Here is an 11,747-nt window from a genome sequence, read left to right as displayed (position 1 = left end):
GGTAGTCTAATGGTTAGGGTTTGATGCTTTCACTGCTGTGATTTTCATTGCATTTGACTTTGCAATTGTAGTTCAATTTCTGAACTTTCTATTGTGTTCCATTTATTTATTTGTTCTTTCTTTATACCAGCACCACACTTTCATGATTACTGTAGCTTCATAATGTCTTGAAAACAGGTGGTGTAAGTCATTCAACCTTCTTCTTTTTCAGTCATTTTGCCTATTTGAAGTCCTTTGAATTTTCGTTATAAACTTTAGAATCGGCTTATAAGTTTCTTTCAAAAAAAGAAAGAAAAGTCTGCTGGGATTTTGATTAGAATTACACATTATAGCTGTAGACCAATTTGGATAAAATTGACATTTAACAAAACTAAGTTTTCCCATCCGTTGATATACTATATCTCTCCATTTATTGAGGTCTTCTCTAGTTTATGGCAGTAACATTTTGTAGTTTTTAGTGCACAGGATTTGCACATTTTGTAAGAATCTCCCCTAAGTATTTCATGTTTTAATGATATTTTTAATTACAGTTTCTGATTGTTAATTGCTAGTACAGTGAAGTCAGCTCTTTTTCCGGCTGCCCTGGGTCTTCATTGCAGAGGATGGGCTTTCTCTAGTCGCAGTGAGCAGGGGTGCTCTCTCATGGTGCACGGGCTTCCCTTGCTGTGGAGCAGAGGCTCTGGGGCACACAGGCTCAGTAGTCACGGCACAGGGCCTCAGTTGCCCCCCCACCCAGCTGTGGGAATCTAAACTCCCCGACTAGAGATCAAATCTGTGTCCCCTGCCTTGGCAGGTGGATTCTTAACCGGTGGACCACCAGGGAAGTCCCAATCAACTGATTTTTGTGTATTATCCTTGTATCTTTAAACCTTGTTGAATGTACTAATTATTTTTAGGAGTTGCTTACTTTTGAAGACTCCAGAGGATTTTCTACAGAGATGGTCATGTCACCAGCAAATAAAGATAATTGTATTCCTTCCTTTCCAATGTTAATGCCTTGTATTTCTTTTTCTCGCCTTATTGCACTACCTAGACCCTCCAGCGTTGGAGAGAAGTAATCATAGTAGACATCTTTGCCTTGATCTCAGGGACAAGCATTCAGATTTTCACATTAATGTTAGCTGTAGGTTTTTCATGGATGCCCTTTATGAAGTTTAGAAAGTTTCTTTCTGTTTCTAGTTTGCTAAAAATTTTTCTTTCTTTTTTTCTTACCAGAAATGGATGTTTAGGAAATTCCCTGGAAGTCCAGTAGTTAGGACTCAGTGCTTTCACTGCTGTGGCCTCGGGTTCAATCCCTCCTGGTCAGGGAACCAGGATTCTGCAAGCCATGTATCATGGCCAAAATATAAAATAAAAATAAATGGATGCTTAATTTTGTCAAATGCTTTTTCTGCATCTACTGAGATGATTATATATTTTTTCCTTTTTTAAACTTTCAGTATGTAAATTACATTGAGTTAACATTCTGGAATAAATCCTACATAGTGATGTCACATTTTAAAATGTATCATTTGTTTCTATTTACTAAATTTTAAAAATAATTCTGCATCTCTGTTCTCAGAGGCTCAATTCAGTTCAGTTCAGTCGCTCAGTTCAGTTCAGTCGCTCAGTCGTGTCCAACTCTTTGCAACCCCATGAATCGAAGCACGCCAGGCCTCCCTGTCCATCACCAACTCCCGGAGTTCACTCAGACTCACGTCCATCGAGTCAGTGATGCCATCCAGCCATCTCATCCTCTGTTGTCCCCTTCTCCTCCTGCCCCCAATCCCTCCCAGCATCAGAGTCTTTTCCAATGAGTCAACTCTTCGCAGGAGGTGGCCAAAGTACTGGAGTTTCAGCTTTAGCATCATTCCTTCCAAAGAACACCCAGGACTGATCTCCTTTAGGATGGACTGGTTGGATCTCCTTGCAGTCCAAGGGACTCTCAAGAATCTTCTCCAACACCACAGTTCAAAAGCATCAATTCTTCAGCACTCAGCTTTCTTCATAGTCCAACTCTCACATCCATACATGACCACTGGAAAAACCATAGCCTTGACTAGATGGACCTTTGTTGGCAAAGTAATGTCTCTGCTTTCGAATATGCTGTCTAGGTTGGTCATAACTTTCCTTCCAAGGAGTAAGCGTCTTTTAATTTCATGGCTGCAGTCACCATCTGCAGTGATTTTGGAGCCCAGAAAAATAAAGTCAGCCATTGCTTCCACTGTTTCCCCATCTATTTCCCATGAAGTGATGGGACCAGATGCCATGATCTTCGTTTTCTGAATGTTGAGCTTTAAGCCAACTTTTTCACTCTCCACTTTCACTTTCATCAAGAGGCTTTTTAGTTCTTCTTCACTTTCTGCCATAAGGGTGGTGTCATCTGCATATCTGAGGTTATTGGCATTTCTCCCGGCAATCTTGATTCCAGCTTGTGTTTCTTCCAGTCCAGCGTTTCTCATGATATACTCTGCATATAAGTTAAATAAGCAGGGTGACAATATACAGCCTTGACATACTCCTTTTCCTATTTGGAACCAGTCTGTTGTTCCATGTCCAGTTCTAACTGTTGCTTCCTGACCTGCATACAGATTTCTCAAGAGGCAGGTCAGGTGGTCTGGTATTCCCATCTCTTTCAGAATTTTCCACAGTTTATTGTGATCCACACAGTCAAAGGCTTTGGCATATTCAATAAAGCAGAAATAGATGTTTTACTGGAACTCTCTTGCTTTTTCCCTGATCCAGCGGATGTTGGCAATTTGATCTCTGGTTCCTCTGCCTTTTCGAAAACCAGCTTGAACATCTGGAAGTTCATGGTTCATGTATTGCTGAAGCCTGGCTTGGAGAATTTGGAGCATTACTTTACTAGCGTGTGAGATGAGTGCAATTGTGCGGTATTTTGAGCACTCTTTGGCATTGCCTTTCTTTGGGATTGGAATGAAAACTGACTTTTTCCAGTCCTGTGGCCACTGCTGAGTCCTCCAAACCTGCTGGCATATTGAGTGCACCACTTTCACAGCATCATCTTTCAGGATTTGAAATAGCTCAGCTGGAATTCCATCACCTCCACTAGCTTTATTCATAGCTATTGATCTGTAATTTTCTTGTAACTCCTTTATTTTGATTTTAGTGCAATTCTGGCCTCAGAATTAGTTGGGAAATACTCCCTTCACTGATTTTCTGAGTTTGTGTAGAAGTGCCATTTAAAAAAATTAAATGTATGGTAGAGTTCAGCAGTAAAGTCACCTGAGACCAGAGTTTTCTTTGGAAAAAGGTTTTCAAAGTTCAAGTTCTTAAATATACTTAGGGTTTTTCAGGCTACCTATTTCCTCTTACCTGAGCTCTAGTAGTTTGTGACTTCCAAGGAAATTGTCCATTTCATCTGTATTGTCAAATTTATGGGCAAGATTCAGGACTTTCCTGGTGGTGCAGTGGTTAAGAATCTGCCATGCAATTTAGAGGACACCGGTTTGATCCTCGGTCAGGAAACAAGGATCCCAGGTGCTGTAGGGCAACTAAGCCAGTACGCAGAAACTGCTGGGCCTGGGTGCTGCAAGCCCGCCCACCACAGCTAGAGAGCCTGTGGGCCACAAGGGTGGCCCCCAGTGCTGCGACTGAGACCTGATGCAGCCAAATACATAAGGATCTTTTTTTAATTTATGAGCAAAATTTTATTTATAATATCCCTTCATTCTTTTCCATGTCTGTAACATTTGTGGTTACGTCCATTCTCGCATTTATTGTGGTTTTTTTTTTTTTTGGCCATGCCAAGGGGCATGCAGGCATGTGGGATCTCTCCACCAGGGATCAAACCGATGCCCCCTGCATTGGGAGCATGGAGCCTTAACCACTGGACCACCAGGGAAGTTCTTTCATTTCTGATATTGGTAATGGGGTGTTCTCTCTTTTTTTTTTCCTTGATAATGTACGACTTCGGTTTATCAATTTTATTCATCTTCACACAAAAAAACATTTTTTGGGTGCATTGAGTTTCTCTATTGTTTTTCTGTTTCCAACTTCACTGATTTCTGCTATGATCTTTTTAACTCCCTTGTTTCTTACTTTGGGCTTAATTTTCTCTCCTTTCCAATATCTTAAGGCAAAAGCTGAGGTCTTCAAAATCTTTTCTTCTTTATAATATAGGTGTTTGGTGTGTAAATTTGTCTCCAAGCAGTGCTTTACGTGCCTCCCAAAAATCTGGATATGTTTCATTCAGTTCAAAATATCAATGCTTCATATTTTCACTTTTCATCTTTGGTCTGTGGGTGGTTTTGAAGTATGTGCCTTCATTTCCTAATATTTAGGGGACTTTCCAGATATCTGCTTTATTTTTTAAAAATATATCTTAATGTTTATTTATTTTGGCTGTGCTGGTCTTTGTTGCTGCATGCAGGCTGTCTAGCTGTGGCGCAAGGGCTTCTCTTTGCACCGGCTTCTCTTGTTGCGGGGCACAGGCTCTAGGGTGTGCAGGCTTCAGCAGTTGTGCCACATGGGCTCAGGAGCTCTGGTGTACGGGCTTAGTCATTCCGTGGCATGTGGGATCTTCCCGGACCAGGGATCAAACCCATTTCCCCCACATTGCAAGGCAGATTCTTAACCACTGTACCACCAGGGGAGTCCCTCTGTTTTATATTTCGAATTTAAATCATTTTTTATCAGAGAACATGCTTTGTTTGATCGGCATTGTTTTAAACTTACTGATGCTAGTAAACTAATGCTCAAAATTCTCCAAGCCAGGCTTCAGCAATACGTGAACCGTGAACTTCCCGATGTTCAAGCTGGTTTTCGAAAAGGCAGAGGAACCAGAGATCAAATTGCCAACATCCGCTGGATCAGGGAAAAAGCAAGAGAGTTCCAGTAAAACATCTATTTCTGCTTTATTGAATATGCCAAAGCCTTTGACTGTGTGGATCACAATAAACTGTGGAAAATTCTGAAAGAGATGGGAATACCAGACCACCTGACCTGCCTCTTGAGAAATCTGTATGCAGGTCAGGAAGCAACAGTTAGAACTGGACATGGAACAACAGACTGGTTCCAAATAGGAAAAGGAGTATGTCAAGGCTGTATATTGTCACCCTGCTTATTTAACTTATATGCAGAGTATATCATGAGAAACGCTGGACTGGAAGAAACACAAGCTGGAATCAAGATTGCCGGGAGAAATGCCAATAACCTCAGATATGCAGATGACACCACCCTTATGGCAGAAAGTGAAGAAGAACTAAAAAGCCTCTTGATGAAAGTGAAAGTGGAGAGTGAAAAAGTTGGCTTAAAGCTCAACATTCAGAAAACGAAGATCATGGCATCTGGTCCCATCACTTCATGGGAAATAGATGGGGAAACAGTGGAAGCAATGGCTGACTTTATTTTTCTGGGCTCCAAAATCACTGCAGATGGTGACTGCAGCCATGAAATTAAAAGACGCTTACTCCTTGGAAGGAAAGTTATGACCAACCTAGATAGCATATTCAAAAGCAGAGACATTACTTTGCCAACAAAGGTCCGTCTAGTCAAGGCTATGGTTTTTCCAGTGGTCATGTATGGATGTGAGAGTTGGACTGTGAAGAAGGCTGAGTGCTGAAGAATTGATGCTTTTGAACTGTGGTGTTGGAGAAGATTCTTGAGAGTCCCTTGGACTGCAAGAAGATCCAACCAGTCCATTCTGAAGGAGATCAGCCCTGGGATTTCTTTGGAAGGAATGATGCTAAAGCTGAAACTGCAGTACTTTGGCCACCTCACGCAAAGAGTTGACTCATTGGAAAAGACTCTGATGCTGGGAGGGATTAGGGGCAGGAGGAGAAGGGGACAACAGAGGATGAGATGGCTGGATGGCATCACTGACTCAATGGACGTGAGTCTGAGTGAACTCCGGGAGTTGGTGATGGACAGGGAGGCCTGGCGTGCTGCAATTCATGGGGTCTCAAAGAGTTGGACACGACTGAGCGACTGAACTGAACTGAACTGAGACTTGTTTTACTGTCCAGAATGTGGTCTATCTTGTAAATGTCTAGTGGGCACTTGGAAACAATATGTTGTTGGGTGGAGTATCTATAAATATCAATTAGGTCAAATTATTTATTGGTATTGTTCAATTTTTTATGTCCTTACTGACTTTTCAAATGTTCTATCAATTACTGAAAGAGAGATAATAATTGTGGATTTTTATATTTGGTTTTAGTTTCACATATTTTTGAAGCTCTTTTAAAAGTAATTTTTAAATTGTTACACAATTTTTAAAGGTTAGTTTCCATTTACAGTTATTACAAAACATTGGCTGTATTCCTCACGTTGTACAATCCATCCTTGAGCATACCTTACACCCGAGAGTCTGTGCCTCCCGCTCCCCCACCCCTAGCCTGACCTTCCACCTTCACTGGTAACTGCTATTAACTGTTGTATCTGTGAGTCTGAGAAGCTCTTTTTGAAACTGCATAAACATTAGGTTACGCCCTTTTAATGAACTGACCTCTTTATCATTATAAAACAGCCGTTTTTGTCCCTTGTGAAATACTTGGCTTTGAAATCTATCTCATCTAATATTATTATAATCACATGCCTTTCTTCCAATTAGTGTTAGCATGCTATATCTTCTTCCATCATTCTATTTTTTCCATCATTCTATTTTTAATGTATTTGTTTCTTTAAAACGGGTTTCTTGTAAGTAGAATATAGTTGGGCTTGCTTTTTTAATCACATGTAATAATATTTGCCTTTAAATTGCAATGCTTAAACCATTTACACTCATTTTATTATTATCTACTTATTTATGGTTGCACTGGGTCTTCGCTGCTGCCTGTGGGCTTTCTGCAGTTGCGGTGCACAGGCCTCTCACTGCCGTGGTTTCTCTTGCTGCAGAGCACAGGCTCTGGCGAGCATGAGCTTAGTCGTTGTGGCATACAGGCTTTACTTGCTTCATGGCATGTGGAATCTTCCCAGACTAGGCCCTGAACCTATGGTTCCTGCATTGGCAGGCTAATTCCTACCTACTGTACCCTCAGGGAAGTCCTTAAACAATTTACACTTAATATGATTATTGATGTGGTTTAAATCTACCATCTTTCTATTGTTTTCTATCTGTCCCATCTGTTCTTTGTTCCCTTTTGCCTCTTCTCTGTGTTCTTCTGAATTAATTATGATTCCACAAGTGGAATGAATGGCACATTTGATTTCATCTCTTTTTTCTTTTTTTGGCTACACTGGCCTCATTCAGGGTCTTCATTCTTCTACCAGTAATCGAACCTGCACCCCCTGCATTGCAAGCATGAAGTTCTGGCCACTGGACCACCAGGGAAGTCCCAGATTTTATTCTATTTTATTGTTCTTCAATCTTTCTATGCTTTTGCTGTTTTGAGCAAGTCGTTATTCATTGTATTTCCTCTCCTTCCTTGCTATTTTGAAAGTTCTATTAATACTATACTTCTCCATTCCTTTGATAGTAATCTTCCTTTCCAGCATTGATAATCAAATATGTATTTCTTTACCATTATTTGAAAATATACTAATTATTTCTTTCATTAATGTGTTTTATTTCCTGTCACTTTCACTTCAATAAAAGAGACTTTTAGAATTCTTTTACTTACCTCTTTCACTCTGCTTCTGATTCCTAGGTTTTGCTGAAATAGTATATTTATGGTTCTAGATATAATTAGATGCCTATCAATCTCTATAAACATTTAATAGTATAATATTTTACCAGATTTGTTCTTTCTCCTTTTCATCTTCCCTTGTCTTTACTTCTCTGTTCTCTAACCAAAATTTTCTTGAGTATTTTCCCCAGGTGAGAAATGGAATTGATATACCCTCTGAATCCTTTATATCTCCATGTATCTTTCTTTTGCACTAACAGTTGAACGCTTCCTCAGCTGGGTATGAGATTCCGGGGTAGCCATCCTTTTCTCTCAATATATGTGCAACTGTTAGATTTCAGCGCTGCAGATGAAGAGTTCTGTGTCAATCTGATTCTTTTTGCTTTGTAGATAACTTGTTCTTTCTGTCTAGATACTTGAAAATGTCTTTCTTTAATCTTGGAATTCAGGAGTTCCAAGCATAGATGTCTCCCTTCTCTTTTTGTATCTTCCTGTGTGCCCTTTCAGTCGCAAGGCAGAACTTTCTTCGGGTCAGCAAAATATCCTATTTTTAAATTATTGCCTCTCCTTCTTTTATGCCTGTTTTTTTTTTTTTGGAACTAATATATTTGAATGTTAGGATTACTGAGTCTATTCTCCAAGTCTCATATTTTCCTCATTATTTCCATTTCTTTGTATTACTGCTCTGTGCTTTGAAATATTTTTCCACTTGTTCTGCCAAGCCACTAATCGGAGTCCCGGCGGTGAACAGACTTCTTTCTTTCAATAAATATGCTGATTCTTGTTGTTGTTGTTGAAAATAATAGTTTTAGTTTCAGAAAGTAAATTTTTAGTACACTCCTTGAATCTTTTTAGCTGCTCCTAAAGTTTCCTTGAGTTGTCACAGACCTCTTCAGTGGTTCCTGCGCTGTCTGGCGGGCAAGACCAGCTGTAATGATCTCATTCCTGTAGGGCCAAGGCCTTCTGAGTCATGCTCTTACAATATGCCCACCGTCCTGACCTCTGCCCCAGGGCTCTCCAGAGCTGCTCTCCAGGCTCCTGTGTGGTGAAAATGAGGAAACTCCTCACCTGTCTCCACACCAGGCCTTCCCCAGACTAATGCCAAGTCCAAGCCTGCACTTGCATACTCTGCCCACTGGCCCAGCAGCAACTTGGCTAAAGAGAGAAAAGTGTTCAGAGATGGGAGTAAAAAATTCCCTTAGAACAGTGGTTCTCAAATTCGAGCATGCATTAGAATCATCTCCAGGGCTTGTAAATATGGATGGTTGAATCTTATCCCAGGAACTTCTGATTCATGTGGTCTGGGGTGGTGCTTAAGAATTTGCATTACTAACCAGTTCCCAGAGAACGCTATTGCTGCTGATCCAGGAACCACAATGTGAAAACCACTGTGTTAGAATATAACAATCCAAGTCCTCCTCCTTCATCTTTTTCAAAATGATACTGTTTTGGGGGGCACGGAAAGTAATCCAGTTCCAGGGAGGTATCATCGCCTCATCTTACATTGGGTTCTCCCATTTGTTCTTAATACCGACACTTGTACACAGCTGGGCTCTATCCAGGCCACCTCCTCCACCAAGGTTACAAGTAAATTTAATTAATTTCTGCTAACAGTTCCTTCCATCATACTTATGTACCGTATTTTATATGTCTCTTGGACATTTGAAGTGAAATGAAGTCTCTCAATCGTGTCCTACTCTTTGTGACCCCATGGACTGTAGCCTACCAGGCTCCTCCATCCATAGGATTTTCCAGGCAAGAGTACTGGAGTGGGCTGCCATTTCCTTCTCCAGGGGATCTTCCCAATCCAGGGATCAAACCCGGGTCTCCCACACTGCAGACAGATGCTTTACTGTCTGAGCCACCAGGGAAGCCCTCCTTGGACACTTAGTAGCGGACATTTACTTTGGAATGTGGATCATTTTAAAGTCTTTATTAAATTTGTTACAATATTGTTTCTGCTCTATGATTTGGTTTTCCAGCTGCAAGGCACATGGGATCTTAGCTCCCCGAGCAGGGATCAAACCTACAACCCTTGCAGTGGAAGGCAAAGTCAACCACTGGACCACCAGGGAAGTCCCTGCAGTGACATTTAGTATGGGCCTGAGGAGACTGGGGTTCTCTTTCGGATTTCCTAGGAACTGGTTCTTAAGACATATTTAATTTTACTAAATTTACTAAGAGCAGCCAGAAGCTCTCCAGGATAGCTAGACTTGGAGTCATTTACATGTTTACCATCAATGCATGAGATTTTCTCACATATTAAGAGCAGGAGATATTTAACTTAACTTTGTATATAAATAGCCAGTTGTTCCATTTGTTGAAGAAGACTAATTTCTCCACTGTATTGCCTTTGTAACTTTGTCAAAAACCAACTCATCCTATATGTATGGATCTATTTCTGGACTCTGATTTCTGTCCCATTGATCTATTATTACGCTAATACCACACTGTCTTTCTGGCTTTCTCTAGTTGCAGCCAGCAGGGGTTACTCTCTAGTTGCAGCGGCTCCTCTTGTTGCAGAACACGAGCTCTAGGCATGCAGGCTTCAGTAGGTGTGGCACATGGGCTCACTAGTTGCGGTGCACAGGCTTAGCTGCTCCGAAGCATGTGGGATCTTCCTGGATCAAACCCATGTCCTCTGCATTGGCCGGCAGATTCTTAACCACGGGGCCACCAGGCAAGTCCCTCCACATGAATTTTTGAATCAACTGTTAATTTCCACAAAAATTATGCTAGGATTTTGATTGAGGTTACACTGACTTTCTAGATCAGTCTGAGGAGAACTGATACCTCAGCAATACTGTCTTTCAATCCATAAACATGGTATGCCTCTCCATTTAATCTTGCTTCATTTCTCTTAGCAATGTTTCTAGTTTTCGGTGTACAGAATTTCCACATCTTTTGTCAGAGTTGTCCCTAAGTATTTCATTTTTGGTGATATTGTAAATGATAATCTTTTCATTTCAACTTCTAATAGTCTGTTGCTAGTATATAGAAAATTAATTTCTGAATTTTGTATCTTGTGCCTTGTAATCTTTCTAAACCAGGTCTGCTAATACTAGCATTTTGCAGCTTCATCAGAATGTTCTACATAGATGATTCTATCACCTGAAAATAAAGACAATTTTTCTTTTTCCTTTCCAATTGCTATGTCCTCTATTTTTCTCGCCTAATCGCCTGGGTAGAACCTTTAGCACAACTTTAAATAGAATGAGTGAATGTGGACATCTTTGCCTTGCCCCTGATTTAGAGAAAGGATATGTGTAGATGAAGTTTTCATCATCTTTATTCAAATATAATTTACATACCATTTAGTTTATCTACTTTAAAAGGGTAGAAATGAATAATTTTAGTACATTCACAGATTTGTGCACCATCACCAGAATTCATTCATTTTAGTACATTTTCATCACTGTTTCAAAAAATCTTGTACCCATTCCCTTTTTGGGCAGTTGTTTTCTAACAACTGGATTCTAACAAAGTGGATTCAGGTTATAATCCCACCAGAAGTGTAGGAGGCTCCAGTTTCTCCACATCCTCACCAACACTTGCTATTTCTCTTTTTAATTACAGCCGTCTTAGTGGGTATGAAGTGTTATCTTGCTCCCTGATAACTGATGATGTTGAGCATTTCGTCATGAGCTTATTAGCCATTTATGTATCTTCTTTGGAGAAATGTCTGTTCAGACCCCTTTTTTCTTTTTTTTTTTTTTGGCTGCACCATGGCTTAGTTGCAGCAAGCAGAATCTTCAGTCTTGGTTGTGGCACGAAGGATCTTCAGTTGCAGCACGTGGGATCTAGTTCTCTGACCAGGGATCTAACCCAGGCTCTTTGCATTGGGAACGCAAAGTCTTAGCCACTGGACCACCAGGGAAGTCCCAATTCTTGCCCATATTTAAAGTGAGTTATTTGTCTTTTATTACTGAGTTGTAAGATTTTTTCGTCTACTCTAGACATAAGTCCCTCTCAGATATATGACTGCAAATGTCTTCTTCCATTCTTTAGGCTGTCTTTTCACCTCCTTGATGCACAAACTTTGAAGTACAAAATTTTTAAATTTTGCTAAGAAAAAGAAAAATTATCTATTTTTTCTTTGGTTGCTTGTGCTTTGGTGTCATACGTAAGAAGTCTTTTCCTACCCCAAGCTCACAAAGATTTACTCCTCTATTTTCTTCC

Source organism: Bos taurus, chromosome 5 (genome assembly GCF_002263795.3).
Source record: "Bos taurus isolate L1 Dominette 01449 registration number 42190680 breed Hereford chromosome 5, ARS-UCD2.0, whole genome shotgun sequence".
NCBI classification, from domain to species: Eukaryota; Metazoa; Chordata; class Mammalia; order Artiodactyla; family Bovidae; genus Bos; species Bos taurus.
Note: the sequence above shows the minus strand (reverse complement) of the source record.